Consider the following 12,659-nt stretch of genomic DNA (forward strand, 5'->3'; position numbering starts at 1 on the left):
TGAAACGATCTCCTGGCTCACGCCAAACCATAGGTATACCAAAAGGCATCTTATAAAGTGTTCCCTTTGTCCACATCCATAAACCCTCAACACACTGTTTGCACACCTTGTCAGGGGCCAAAGACTTATCTTGATAACCAAGTTTAACTTTGAAGAATGCCAAGTAGGCTTGCTGTACAAATGTGCTAATGTTCGCCCTTTGACTGGGAATGTTGAAACTGTCACAGATATCAAAAAAATAAATCAGAGTTGTTTAGGCACTTACGACAAGAAACAGCAGAGCCAGACATGATCTGAAGGAAAAGAAATACGTGTGTAAGTAGAAAATTGAATTTTGCTTATTCACTACATAGAGCAGCGCACAACCTCTGACCACATTGTCTTGCATGTAGATGAATAGCCTATACAAATTCATGCTACAATAATTGCATTAATAAAAGCGGTAGAGAAAAAACCTGACATTCTTATCCTACAAAAATAAAGAGATATTTGCACATATATTTTAAAATGATTTAAAAACATGTTATGCAATAACCCGAGGGGATTCTATTCCAGCAAGTACTATGGTACTGAAAAAAAAAACAAGAATCTCCAATCAAGGAGCCTAGATCTGCTAGGAGAATGTCTAGTTTACAATAACTTCAGGCAACAAGAACAATCAATTTACCTGTAATGTTCAGGGAACATTGTAAATGTTTTAAATGCTGCTCAACCTCAATCTCACAATGTCAGAACAACTGGGTGAGACTGCAGTATGCTAATGGTAAAGGGAAATAGGTCTTGACTGACCACTTAAGAAGATTCTGGAATCAGTAACCTATATATTAACAATGACCAATCCTATACTTTGTTACAAAGATATTTTTTTTTATGTCAATTGTATACTATTTAAAAAAGTTAGGATGAGAGGGCAGCATGGTGGCTCAGAGCTAAGTGCTCTGGCCTTTGCATTGCTAGATCCCAGGTTCAAGTCTCAGCCAGGACACTATCTGCATAATTGTGTGGGTTACCTCTGGGTACTCTGGTTTCCTCCCACATCCCAAAAACATGCAATTAGGTTATTTGGCTACCCCCCAAAATTGACCTTAAACTGTATTAAAGACATATGACTGAGGTCCCTACCTCACATTAGAGTGTGAGCTCCTTTCAAGGACAGCTATTGACATGACTATGGACATTGTACAGGGCTGCATACAATGATGGCACTGTATATAAACTTTGTAATAATAATAAAAATTAATAGGCCAATTTATCACATTAAAAATTATATATGACAGTACATAATGTAAACATCAGTATTGGTAGTACTAGTAATGTACATATATATTGTTGAGTCCCCCAAACAGTTACATAAGAAATGTCATAATTGACAAAGCTTACCTTCTTCAATTGTTGTCACATAGAGGATGGGGTCAGTTTCTTATTTACTGCTTCATTTGGGTATATGGGGTACATTAAAATCTAGTATGGCTGGAGGTTGTAAATAGATGTCAGGCAGATATATTTTAAAAAAGACCCTTCCTAACTGGTAAGAATCATGTTTTCTGATTATGACTTGCAACTGCAGCCATAAGTAAACATCTGAAGGGGTCTACTGATTGGTTTCCTTCAGCATAGAAATGGAAATCACTGACCCCTGGATAATAGCATGAGGGCCAGCAAAACCAAATGGAAAAGGTTATAGAAGCACAAGGAAACCAAAAGGAATTTGGTAGGTAGAGGGGAACCTGCATAAATGGAGAGGGGATCACTAGTTAAGGTACAGCATTAAAAAAGAAAGCAGAGAAAAATATATTCAGTAGAGTTAGTCTGGGTGGTCTGGGGAACAAAAGCACAACAGAAAAATAAAGGTCCTGGTAATGTAGGTTGAGCATTATGTATACACCTGTAATTTAATGCTGTATTATTTTGACAGGTAACACAATTTTCTTTTTTTTTTTTTTACAGTAGAGTATGTGCAGATAAATATATGAGCTGATAAATATTAATTAGCTTGGCTCCGTCACACAGGCAAAAAACAGAGTGATTTATAAAAAACCCAGGTGTATTTAAAAACAAACTACATCACCAAATACATTACTTCTTCCTCTGTCCAGCGATGCCAAAATCGGGCAGGAAGTACAAAATACGGACTGCAAAAATGTCCATCAAACTTTTACATCAAAAGCTACAAGCTCATCTGCAATCAAAATGGCCGTCGTACCTCATAATGCAGCTCCAGATTCAAAGTAGATAGCTCTGGAATCACCACAGAATAAGCTTACTATACAACACTCACCTCAGCCTGAATCTCCTGAGGGATCCTGTACTTCACTCTCTTCATTCACAGACCAGGCAATTCTTTTAGGAGCCATACAAGAAATGTTATACAAAGCCCTGGATGACGCTTCAAAACAACTCAAAGGTCATTTTTCCAAGAAGTTAAAAGAGTTGGGTTATCGCACATCACAGCTTGAAGGTAGGATGGATGCGGTCCTTACTGTTCTTGAGGGCCATGAAGAAGATATTGATGCTCTAAAAACAAAATCTAATCCTTCATTACAAACTGGAAGTCGCTGAAAATAGAGTGAGACATTCTAATCTCATATTCGGGGAATTCCAGAATCTGTCATTGATCTTCAATCCACAAATACAGCCTTATTTCAAGAGCTGGTGCCTTATGTCCCTTTGGAACGCCTGGAATTTGGTCCTATACACAAGGCCTTATCCAAGCCTACTACAGAAGGCCCCCCAAAGGACATTATCGTCAAAAAACATTACTATCGCACAAAAGATACTCTTAATAAAGTCACCAGAGAAGTTAATAAACTATCATTCCAAGGGTATGATTACCAGCTTTTCACTGATCTAGCACTATCTACAATTAAAAAATGCAGAGAAATTAAACCTGTGGTCACAGTCCTGTAAACACAACAAATTTGCTACTGATGGGAATATCCTTTCCAAATCATCTTCACCTACAGAGATAAGCAATACTCAGCGACAAATACCACGAAAAAATTCTTTAGAAATTTGGCATCCTTCCTCTAGAACCTGCAGCAAGCAATAAAAGTAAAAATCAATCTACAACCGCAGCAACTCCTTTGGATCAACGCTCAAAATTCAACATTGAAGGGGAACGACACAGATTCCAACATCCAGAATCAGATTTCAAGGAATGTGGATGAAGAACTCAGACTCCAACCTCCCCCTAAACGGTTGAGACTCTCCTACCTCTTCTATAAAGATGACATATCTTTTTTTAACCTTTTTTTATATATATTGATATATGCATTTATTGCGGATTGCTCTTTGCTGATTTTTTTTTTTATATGCGCCAAAATGCACAGTATACCATCATTCAGGCACCACTACTGTGAGTACCCTGTTTACATTCCCAAATTTATGTATAGAATTGTACCTGCCATTATTATTAGATACTAATTGTATACAGTTGGATTTGTTTACTATTATTTGGATGCCATAGTCATTGCAGATTTTTGGAAAAGTTTATTATTCTATTCTCTCTTTGTGTTTGATAGTCACTGCTGCTCACACTTGCCCACAAGCTCTGTACCATGGCGTTTGCAGAGCTGATTGACAAATTTAGTTATTATTGTACTAATTAATTTTTTCAACTTTTTTTTTTAATTTGACATCTAAAAAGACCAACAAAATACTGAAAAAAGTTATAACAATAATAGGTACATACAGCATGTAAGTAACAATACCCAAGACAGCACAATATACTGGATATCATTAAATGGCCACTTGAAAATCAAAAAAGAACATTTTTTAATTATTTTAACCTTAGGGAAACAAAGGAAAGGGAAATAAGTGTGGGGGAGGGGGTAAGAGAGGAAAGAGGGGATGGAGAGGAAGGGAAGGATCCAAAGAAAAGAAAGAACGAAAGGGGGAAAGCGCAAATAAAGGAAGGGGGAAAGAAAGGGGGAAAGAAAGAGGGACAGAAAGAAAGATAAAGGGACAGAAAGAAAGAAAGAAAGAAAGAAAGAAAGAAAGAAAGAAAGAAAGAAAGAAAGAAAGAAAGAAAGAAAAGAGCAACAGAAAGAAGGAAAGAAAGAAAGAGGGAAGACAGAAAAAAAGAGTGAAGGAAAGAAAGAAAGAAAGAAAGAGGGAAAGAAAGAGAAAGAAAGAAAGAAAGAAAGAAAGAAAGAAAGAAAGAAAGAAAGAAAGAAAGAAAGAAAGAAAGAAAGAAAGAAAGAAAGAAAAAGAAAGAAAGGGGGAAAGAAAGGGAGAAAAAAGAAAGAAAGAGGGAAAGAAAAAGAAAGAAAGAAAGAGAGAAAGAGAGAAAGAAAGAAAAGAAGAAGGAGAGAAAGAAAGAGGGAAAGAAAGAAAGAAAGAGGGAAAGAAAGAAAGAAAAGAAGAAAGAGGAAAAGAAGAAAGAGGGAAAGAAAGAGGGAAAGAAAGATGCAAAGAAAGAGAGTAGAAGGGGAGCATATTAGTCACGGTTTCGAGCAGCCATTGATGGAGAGAAATCCTGCTAGACGTGGCTATATCGTCTTTTTTCGTTCACGTCAGCTCAAAGCCTTATGTGACTGTGCAATCATTATGAGAAGTTCTTTTCTTTTAAAGGTTTCACTTTTAAATCTATATTTCCAAGAGGAAGGTACAGATACATATAGATACATAAATCCAATATTGCATATCATAGGCAGCATGGCGGCTCAGAGATTAGCACTCTGGTCTTTCCAGCACTAGGTCCCAGGGTAAATCTCAGCCAGGACACTATTTGAATTGAGTTTGCAGGGGTTTCATTCTAAATTCTAAAAATAAAAATAACATGCAGTTAGGTTATTTGGCTGCCCCCAAAAATTGTCCTTAGAATGTGTTAATGATATATGAATATGGACATTGGATCGAGAGCCCATTTGAAGGACAGCTAGTGACAGGACTATGGATTCTGTAAAGTGTAATATGTTTGTGCTACATAAATACTGGATAATACTAGCTTCTCATTTTGTAGAGGGAACCAAATCCCTCTTCCTTTGTCCTCCTTTTTTTTTTCTCTCTCCACAGTTGTCCCTCTTTTTGCAGATAAATACTCCTTTAAAACATGTATTATTTAACCAGTAAAATGTCTTATTTTGCACCTCTACAATATTGCATTTTTTCAAGAGGTTGATTGAAAGCTTGACTTTCAAAATGGCAGAGTAACAGGGATATGCCTTTTTTTCTTTGCGTCCTCCTCCATCTCTAAAAGTTGGGAGTGTACATTGGAAGTGCTGTGTGAAGGTACAAAACAATGCATATACATTTACTAGTCTGCTGAGGTGTATTGAAAACCCAAAAAAGTGCCTTAAGGTGTGAACACTGCAATAAACATTTTAATAGACCATTATTTTAAGAATTTTGTTATCTTGAAAAGCCAGTGTAAAGGAAAGGAGGTGAAAAAACAGGTGTGGGCTTAATCACAATCAATTAAAACCTATTGCACAAATAGCAGAAGTGTGTACTTTACCTAATGTTGTGTGTCAATCCTGTCTGAGAAAGGTGGGAGGTATAAACCAGGCTATACAATAATCTTCAAATACTGCAGCTCCCTCCAATAGACCCAAATTTTACATTTCATACTTAATTTGAGTATCTAATGATGATTTCCCCTGCTGAAACTAATTGGTATTTTATGGACAAACAAGAATTCTTTTGGCAGCATGGGCTTTCAAAATTGTTTATTATTCTAAAGGGAAAATAACTAAGAATAAACGTTTTACAGTTTAAACAGATGTATTTTTTAATATTGGTGAAGCTACTGAAATTGTTATTGTTTGTTATATATTAGAATTTAATTTTTGACTTTTGAATTTAGTTTTGAAGCATAACTATACACCGGAACAAAAAATGTTTTATATTGGAGTTTATCAGCCACTGCATAAAGTGGCAGCCTTTGTTTTCTATCAAGTATTGAAAATTCATTGCCTTTGGCCATCCTTGTGAGCTCAAAGCTGCGTACACACGTCAAATTTTTCTCACCCGATAATCGTCATCGGCCAGATATCGGGCGAGAATCTGGCATGTGTACAGCCCAGGTCGTTCATCGTCAGTGGATCCGTCCTGACGGATCCACTGACGATGAACGATGAGTGATCCTAATGCAAGGGAAGGGGGAGAGCGCGCAGCAGGGTGCCGCTCCGTCGTTCTCCCCTCTCCATAGAGCAGAACAGTGCTGTATGTACAGCACTCGTTCATGCATCGTGTAGTCCTTTGTCGTTGGAAAAGATCGTGAAAGATCCTTTCCAATGACAAGAATTGCACGTGTGTACGCAGCATAACAGAAAGCACCAACAGCATAATCCTTTAAACTGCTAAAACCATTTGTCTAATATAATGTAGAGGCTGGAAAATGTCACTACTCTAGGAAGAGTCAGTTCTCCAAGTCAGCTCCACCTGTCCTTGCACATCATAACCTTCTCTTTTGGGGTTGTCTAATAACTCTCTGTACTGGCTAAGCTTCTGCTCCCCCCTCACATTACTTATTTATTAAACTTTATTAATTTGGAATTTGTTGTGTGGGTGCCCATATCTCTCTCAAAATATCTTAATTTTCCAGGAAATATTCTCATTTGTTTTCCTCCCCATTGCATATGCATGTAACTCCTTTATTAACACCTTTAAGTGCAAACTACCACTGATCATGAACAACAAGAAACACAACGTGATAGTAAATGATACATTTGAGAATGAATACTTTAATAAATCTTGTTCTCATGGATAACAACTCAAAAGTGAAGCAGAACCTGTGAAGTGAAGCTGAGCCAGTAGTTGGCATACACCAAGACACACTTTCCCTTTTTAACCCACATTCATTCCAACTTCCATTTTTCTTCGTCCTTGGTTACCTTCTTTCTTTCTCAAACAACCTTTGCTCTTAACCTCTGCTCATCAAGCCAAGAAAATGTTGTTCTTCAAATCTGCTATGTTTTATGTATATAAATTAGGCATTTACAAAATGACTACCGTGATCCTTACGTTTACTGTATTTTTGTAGAGTTCTTGTCTACAAAATTTTAATTAAAATCAACACAGCATAAAAAATAGTATCCCACAGAGTGCACTGGAATTGAGAACAGAGTCCCATCACCTTTTTTCTAACACAAGTGAACTTATAATTGCATGTCAAATAAGCTTAACAGGTGCATGACTTACCTCATATTTGTCCTAATTTAACTGTTTTTTTTTATATCTTAGGCAGTCAATTTTTAGAGCTCTAAAGCTGCGTACACACTTCCAACTTTTATCACGATTACGACACGATCGTTCGCAGATATTGTACACACGATAGATGCGATCGTTTGAACGATACAGGAAGTGACATGCACCACAGGAAGTGAATACTGTGTGCAAACGTTCGGATCAAACGAATAAAGATTCACCACACTGTTCCTTTCTCCCTATGTGCAATATGCCCTTCAAATTTTTTTCAAGGAAGATGAGAACATGTGCTCAGCCAGGATAGGTGCCTCTGCATGCCTTCCAGAACACACTGACTGCCTTGTCTGTGGTGTGTACAATATCTACGAACGATCGTGTCGTTACCTCTATGTGCAGTATCGGTGCTATACGATCGTTCATATATATCGTGCAGGAACGTTCGTCGTTCGTTTTCCGACGATAATAATTGGAAGTGTGTACGTAGCTTTAGGGAGGAAGTGAAGGGGTGAGGTAAAGTGAACTGTACATGTACGATGGATACGCGCCTGTGTAGTGTAGTATTAACATGCCCAGTCCCCCATTCCTTCATTGTTTAGGGAGCTGCCTCACCGTAAGGTGCGGGGGGTCTCAATGAATTAGGCAGATGGTCTAAAAAAAAAAAGGGTAAATGTTGATAATTATTGGGTGGGCGGGATGTCCGGGGTATTTAATTGCCTGCAGTCACTATCCATTTACATTCTGATTGTAAAAGTGTAGTGTCTATGTCACCACCCCGAGGATTAGGGGGATATGTTCTAGTCCAAGAACATTAACCCTTTGGGGTCAAACTTGTGCTTTGTTGCCATATGATAGCTTAGGGGGGGGGGGGGTGGTAATTTTTCCATTGGTTACAGCATAACCATGCTCCTATATACGTTTATGTAGAGGCCTTTTTGTTTTGCCTATATACTGCAAGTACAAGTAATTATGTATATAACTCCTGAGGTTGCACAGTCTATGTATAGTGTCTGGGGTGATGTGTTTGCCCATTTAGTAGTATGTTTATGGATTCTCTGACACATTTGCACTGGGAGCACCTTCCACATCTGAATGTGCCGCCAGTATTGTTCATGGTTGATAAACTTGATGAAGAAAAATGACTTGATACAAGTTGGTCTTTCAGGGACGATGTGTTGTGAAAATGTCAGTTGTAGTTTATCACCTATGTACTTGTTTGCTAGGGGGTCATCTTTTAAAATGTACCAATGCTTTTGAAGGATGTTTTGAATGGGTCGATGTTGTAATCATGTTGTGATAATGATGGGTCGATGTTGTGATAATGAGAAATAACTGGGGTTTACTTGGCAAAAAGAGATATTCAAATTTATTCATTTTAACATCAAAGTGCAAATCACAATAGGGCTCAATTACAAAAACAAAAAGTGATATTAAAGACATTCAGTCTAAAGCTACATACACACTTCCAATTATTATCGTCGGAAAACGAACGACGAACGATCGTATAGCACCGATCCTGCACATAGAGTTAACGACTGGTTTAACTTGCTTTTTCCTTTTGTCTTTTTCTTTTCTTGAAGGGGCTGTTGTTTTGTGTGTTATCCTAATTAATCTATGTTGCTGCATTTGATACTTTGCTTACCATTTAGCACAATAGCTTCTTTTTTTTTTTTTTACTTTGAATGTTTTAACGTCCATTTTGCAATTTTTGAAGTCAATGGTAATGCTATGGTATTGTGTTTGTGGCCATGTTTGATTGCAGAATTCTGCCTTTATTACCACTTTGAAATGTTTGTCCTGCATAAATATTTTCTAATCCAGTTTTCCACCCTTGATAGGGCAAAATTGCATATTGGTTGGTTTGGTAAGTATTTTTTGAATGCAATATTTGTTGGGCCGTTTTGTTGTGTGTGTTTTGTTTTTTTGTTTTTGATGTGTCTTTATATTTTATTGTGACCTTTTAGCAAATGTTTCTTTTGAATCAAGTTGTTTGTAAAATGTTGTCGTTGGTTTTGTGGGGGTTTATGTGATCTCCTTTTCAATCTCCCAGGACACACAGTTTAAAAAGACAATTGTGATTGTTTTCGAACTGTTCCTTCCTCTGAATTGTTTGTAAAGCTAAAAACAGCACAATTGTCCTATTTGTTTGATGCGCATAGTTGTGCGCCAAACTTCAGGAGCGTGTAGCTCATAGTTGTGCGCCACGGCGGACCCACTACATGCGCTTGAACTGTTTTATCAGTTGTAAAATGCATTGCACTTTTGCACAGTCCTCATTAAAGTAAGTTTGTATTTTTTTGTGTATTTTGCATGTTTTGCTTCATATGCACTCATGTATGTATAGACATGAGTGCACATAAAGCCAAACCTGTACGTATGCATTTACATGTGTATACATATACATAGAAAAGAGAAATTAGAAGGAGAAATAGGCAGAGGGCTTTTTGGACCCTATTGCTTCACATTGAAAAGATTGCCCATTTCTTCCTATGATTTTGGATATCATGGGCTTGGCTACAACATTCATGGAGGATTTTGCTTCTGGTTAAAAGAAGGAATCCACCTTTATGTGCTTCCACTACCAAGCTGAGGGGAGTAAGTCAATTATATATAGTGGGCCAACATCTAAAATGCCATTCAAATCTGCAAAAAACCCCTGAAGGGATGGAAAAGCAAGAAAATGTTTGGCACAAAGAGGATTTGGCCTTGGAACTTTGATTTACTAGTACTATTTGTTTTGTGTAACCACCTAATTAATGCATACACTCCAGTATTTATGAGCATTAAGTTAAGCAACAACACAACATCTGTTAATTTCTTAGAGTGACAGACCCTGCTTGTGAGCTTGGCAATCAATGTGCTTTGATGTTGTGCTTGGCAACCTGGACCTCTTTCCATCACCATCAGGTGTGTTAGAATGAGTATGCAACTCAGCTAGACAACTAATTGACAACCAGTTTGGACAACAAGTGGAAGTGTGTTTGTATACAATAGGGCTAAGATCAGGCAGCACAGCACAATGACAACAAACCTATAACACAACTACAAATGAACACAGGAGTTGTGTGGGGACAAATCAACAAGAATGCAAATGTCAGGCTATAACAAAAAAAACAAACAAAAAAAAGAAATAAAATACTAATATTTGACAAAGGCAACAAGGGGGTTAAGTAGAAGTTTGGTGTGGAAACCATGCAGACATTTGTACTCAATACTTGTGGAGAAAATGACAACACATTGCTGAAGAATTGCTAAACTACAGAAACTGGCATTACAAACCAGGCACAAAAACATTGCAGCAACAGATGAAGCTAACAATCATGAGGATTACAAAAAATCACATCAATGCATACCATCTAAGCAATCTTACTTAACCCCCACACACACACACAAACCAGTCCAGTTAAAATAGTACTAATTAAAATGCATATGTATTGCATAAGTGATTGCACAAGTGAAATCACTAAATGTTCCTTAATACATGCATTATAACATGTTTGCATATAATCCTTGAGGTAAAAAATGTTTGTTCACATATTTTTTTACACTCATATTATTGTGTGATGACTTATTTGAAAGTGCCACTTATTATATATCCAGCTAGATAGAAATGAGTTTGCAGTGTTGCAACCAAAAGAAAAAGTAACAAGAAGTGCAACAAATGTAACTATAAATGAAGCAAGTTTGTCATGGAGTAGAATGTAACATAAAAAAATGTAACAAAAAAAAAAAATCAAGCATTAAAGATTTAAACTGACCTGTAAAATAGACTGGAGAACACAACAGCGCGGAGGTGTGTGCTAATCAATTGCTATCACCTCATCATTGAGGTTAACATCTCCTGAATTGCGCAGCTGAAAATTAATAGCCTTAATTGGCGTATTCGCGATCTTTGCGGGGAAACCAGCAGGCGAGTTCACTAGAACTCGGGCCCGACTCGCAGTAATAGACTTCGCCATCTGGCGTGTAAATACACGCGTCGAGTGTATGTGCATTTCATTAATGAATCAGGGCCAGTTAATCAGTGAAGCTCTCATACCCTTCATACTATGTAGTTTTATCTCTGGACAGAAATTGGAATAATAACATTGTGAATTCCTGATACTCGTTAGCTTACAGAATATTTTTAGGGGTGTATTTACAGATGGCTTTTCATCCAGCAAAACAGCATGTATGTTCATTCTGTATAAATTAACTAACTACTGCAGCTGTGCCTGTTTTACGGATAGGAAAAAACCTTATGTTCGTAAGGAAGATTCATTTGGTTTTCCAAGCAAATGTTCTAAGACTATTTTTTCTTAGGAGCTTCTGAGATTCGAATATGAAAAGAAAAAAAAATTATTAGGTACAAAAATGAGACATAAATTAAGCTCAACTCTGGTCAAATGGCTAAATGTTCAGTTGGGGTTGTGGGGTTGCCAGGGGCATTACTACAAAAAATTAAATTTCACACAAATATTAAATTTTTATGATTTTACTGAGGTTTATATGTGACTTGAGCTTGTGCCACAGAAATTGGAACATATGTGTGCCATATGTATAGTAAGAAAGCTCAGATTTTATTTAACCATATCCCAGTAAGAAAGCTCAGAGTTTATTTAACCATATCCCTTTAGGGTTTTCTTATTGTGCTACACGTTCCACTCTGCTCAGGGTGCCCTAGGTCTTCCACATTTCTAATAATGTCCCTGGTAACCTCACAACCACAAGTGTACATTTAGCAATTTGACCAGAGTTCAGCTTAATTTATGCCTCATTTCTGTACGTATTGTTTCTATTTCCTTCATATTTGAATCTCAGTAAAATTATTTTAAACACAATTTTTTTACCAGTTGTTGTACCCATTTTTACTGGAAATATAAGAATGTGATGGCACATGAAGAAAGATGGTTGACAGCATTAAAGAGCTTCAAGTTGGGGATGGGTTATAAGAGCATTTTATGCAAAGCCAAGAAGCATGCAGTTCTTTTTCTCTTGTATTGATTAATATGTCAGCTATGTCTGTCCCTAAAATGTTAAACTTTGGTGCCACCAAGTGTACAGACTTTTTATTTTTTTTTACTGGTATTACAATATTTTGACCCACTTTTAAAGGACACGCCTTTACTTTCTCTTGGGAACTTAAGCTGTAAGTTTTCCCTAACATAGCTTTGTTTTCTACATTTAAATATTTGGTTTTCCAATTCCTCTTTTTATCTTCTAAAGCTTGCCTGCACAGCCCTTTTTTAAAGAGGGGAGGAATCCAGCAGAAATATATATATATATATATATATATTATTTTAAAACAATATATCTTTATAATTAGCTATACCTATGATGTTTTGTTCAGCTAAAGCCACCTTCCCTCAATCAGAAAATAGTAAAAGTAAAGTAGCAAATCTGATGTTCAGCAGTCCCCCCAACCTCAATCTGCTAAAGCAAATTAGTGAGTGGGCTATTTGGAATGACCATTGTCCACCCCTTTTTTGCTTGCTTTGCTTGGCTTCGCTGTGTATTCATCATCTGTCAGAGCT

This window comes from Pyxicephalus adspersus, chromosome 4 (assembly GCF_032062135.1).
Source record: "Pyxicephalus adspersus chromosome 4, UCB_Pads_2.0, whole genome shotgun sequence".
Taxonomy (NCBI): Eukaryota; Metazoa; Chordata; class Amphibia; order Anura; family Pyxicephalidae; genus Pyxicephalus; species Pyxicephalus adspersus.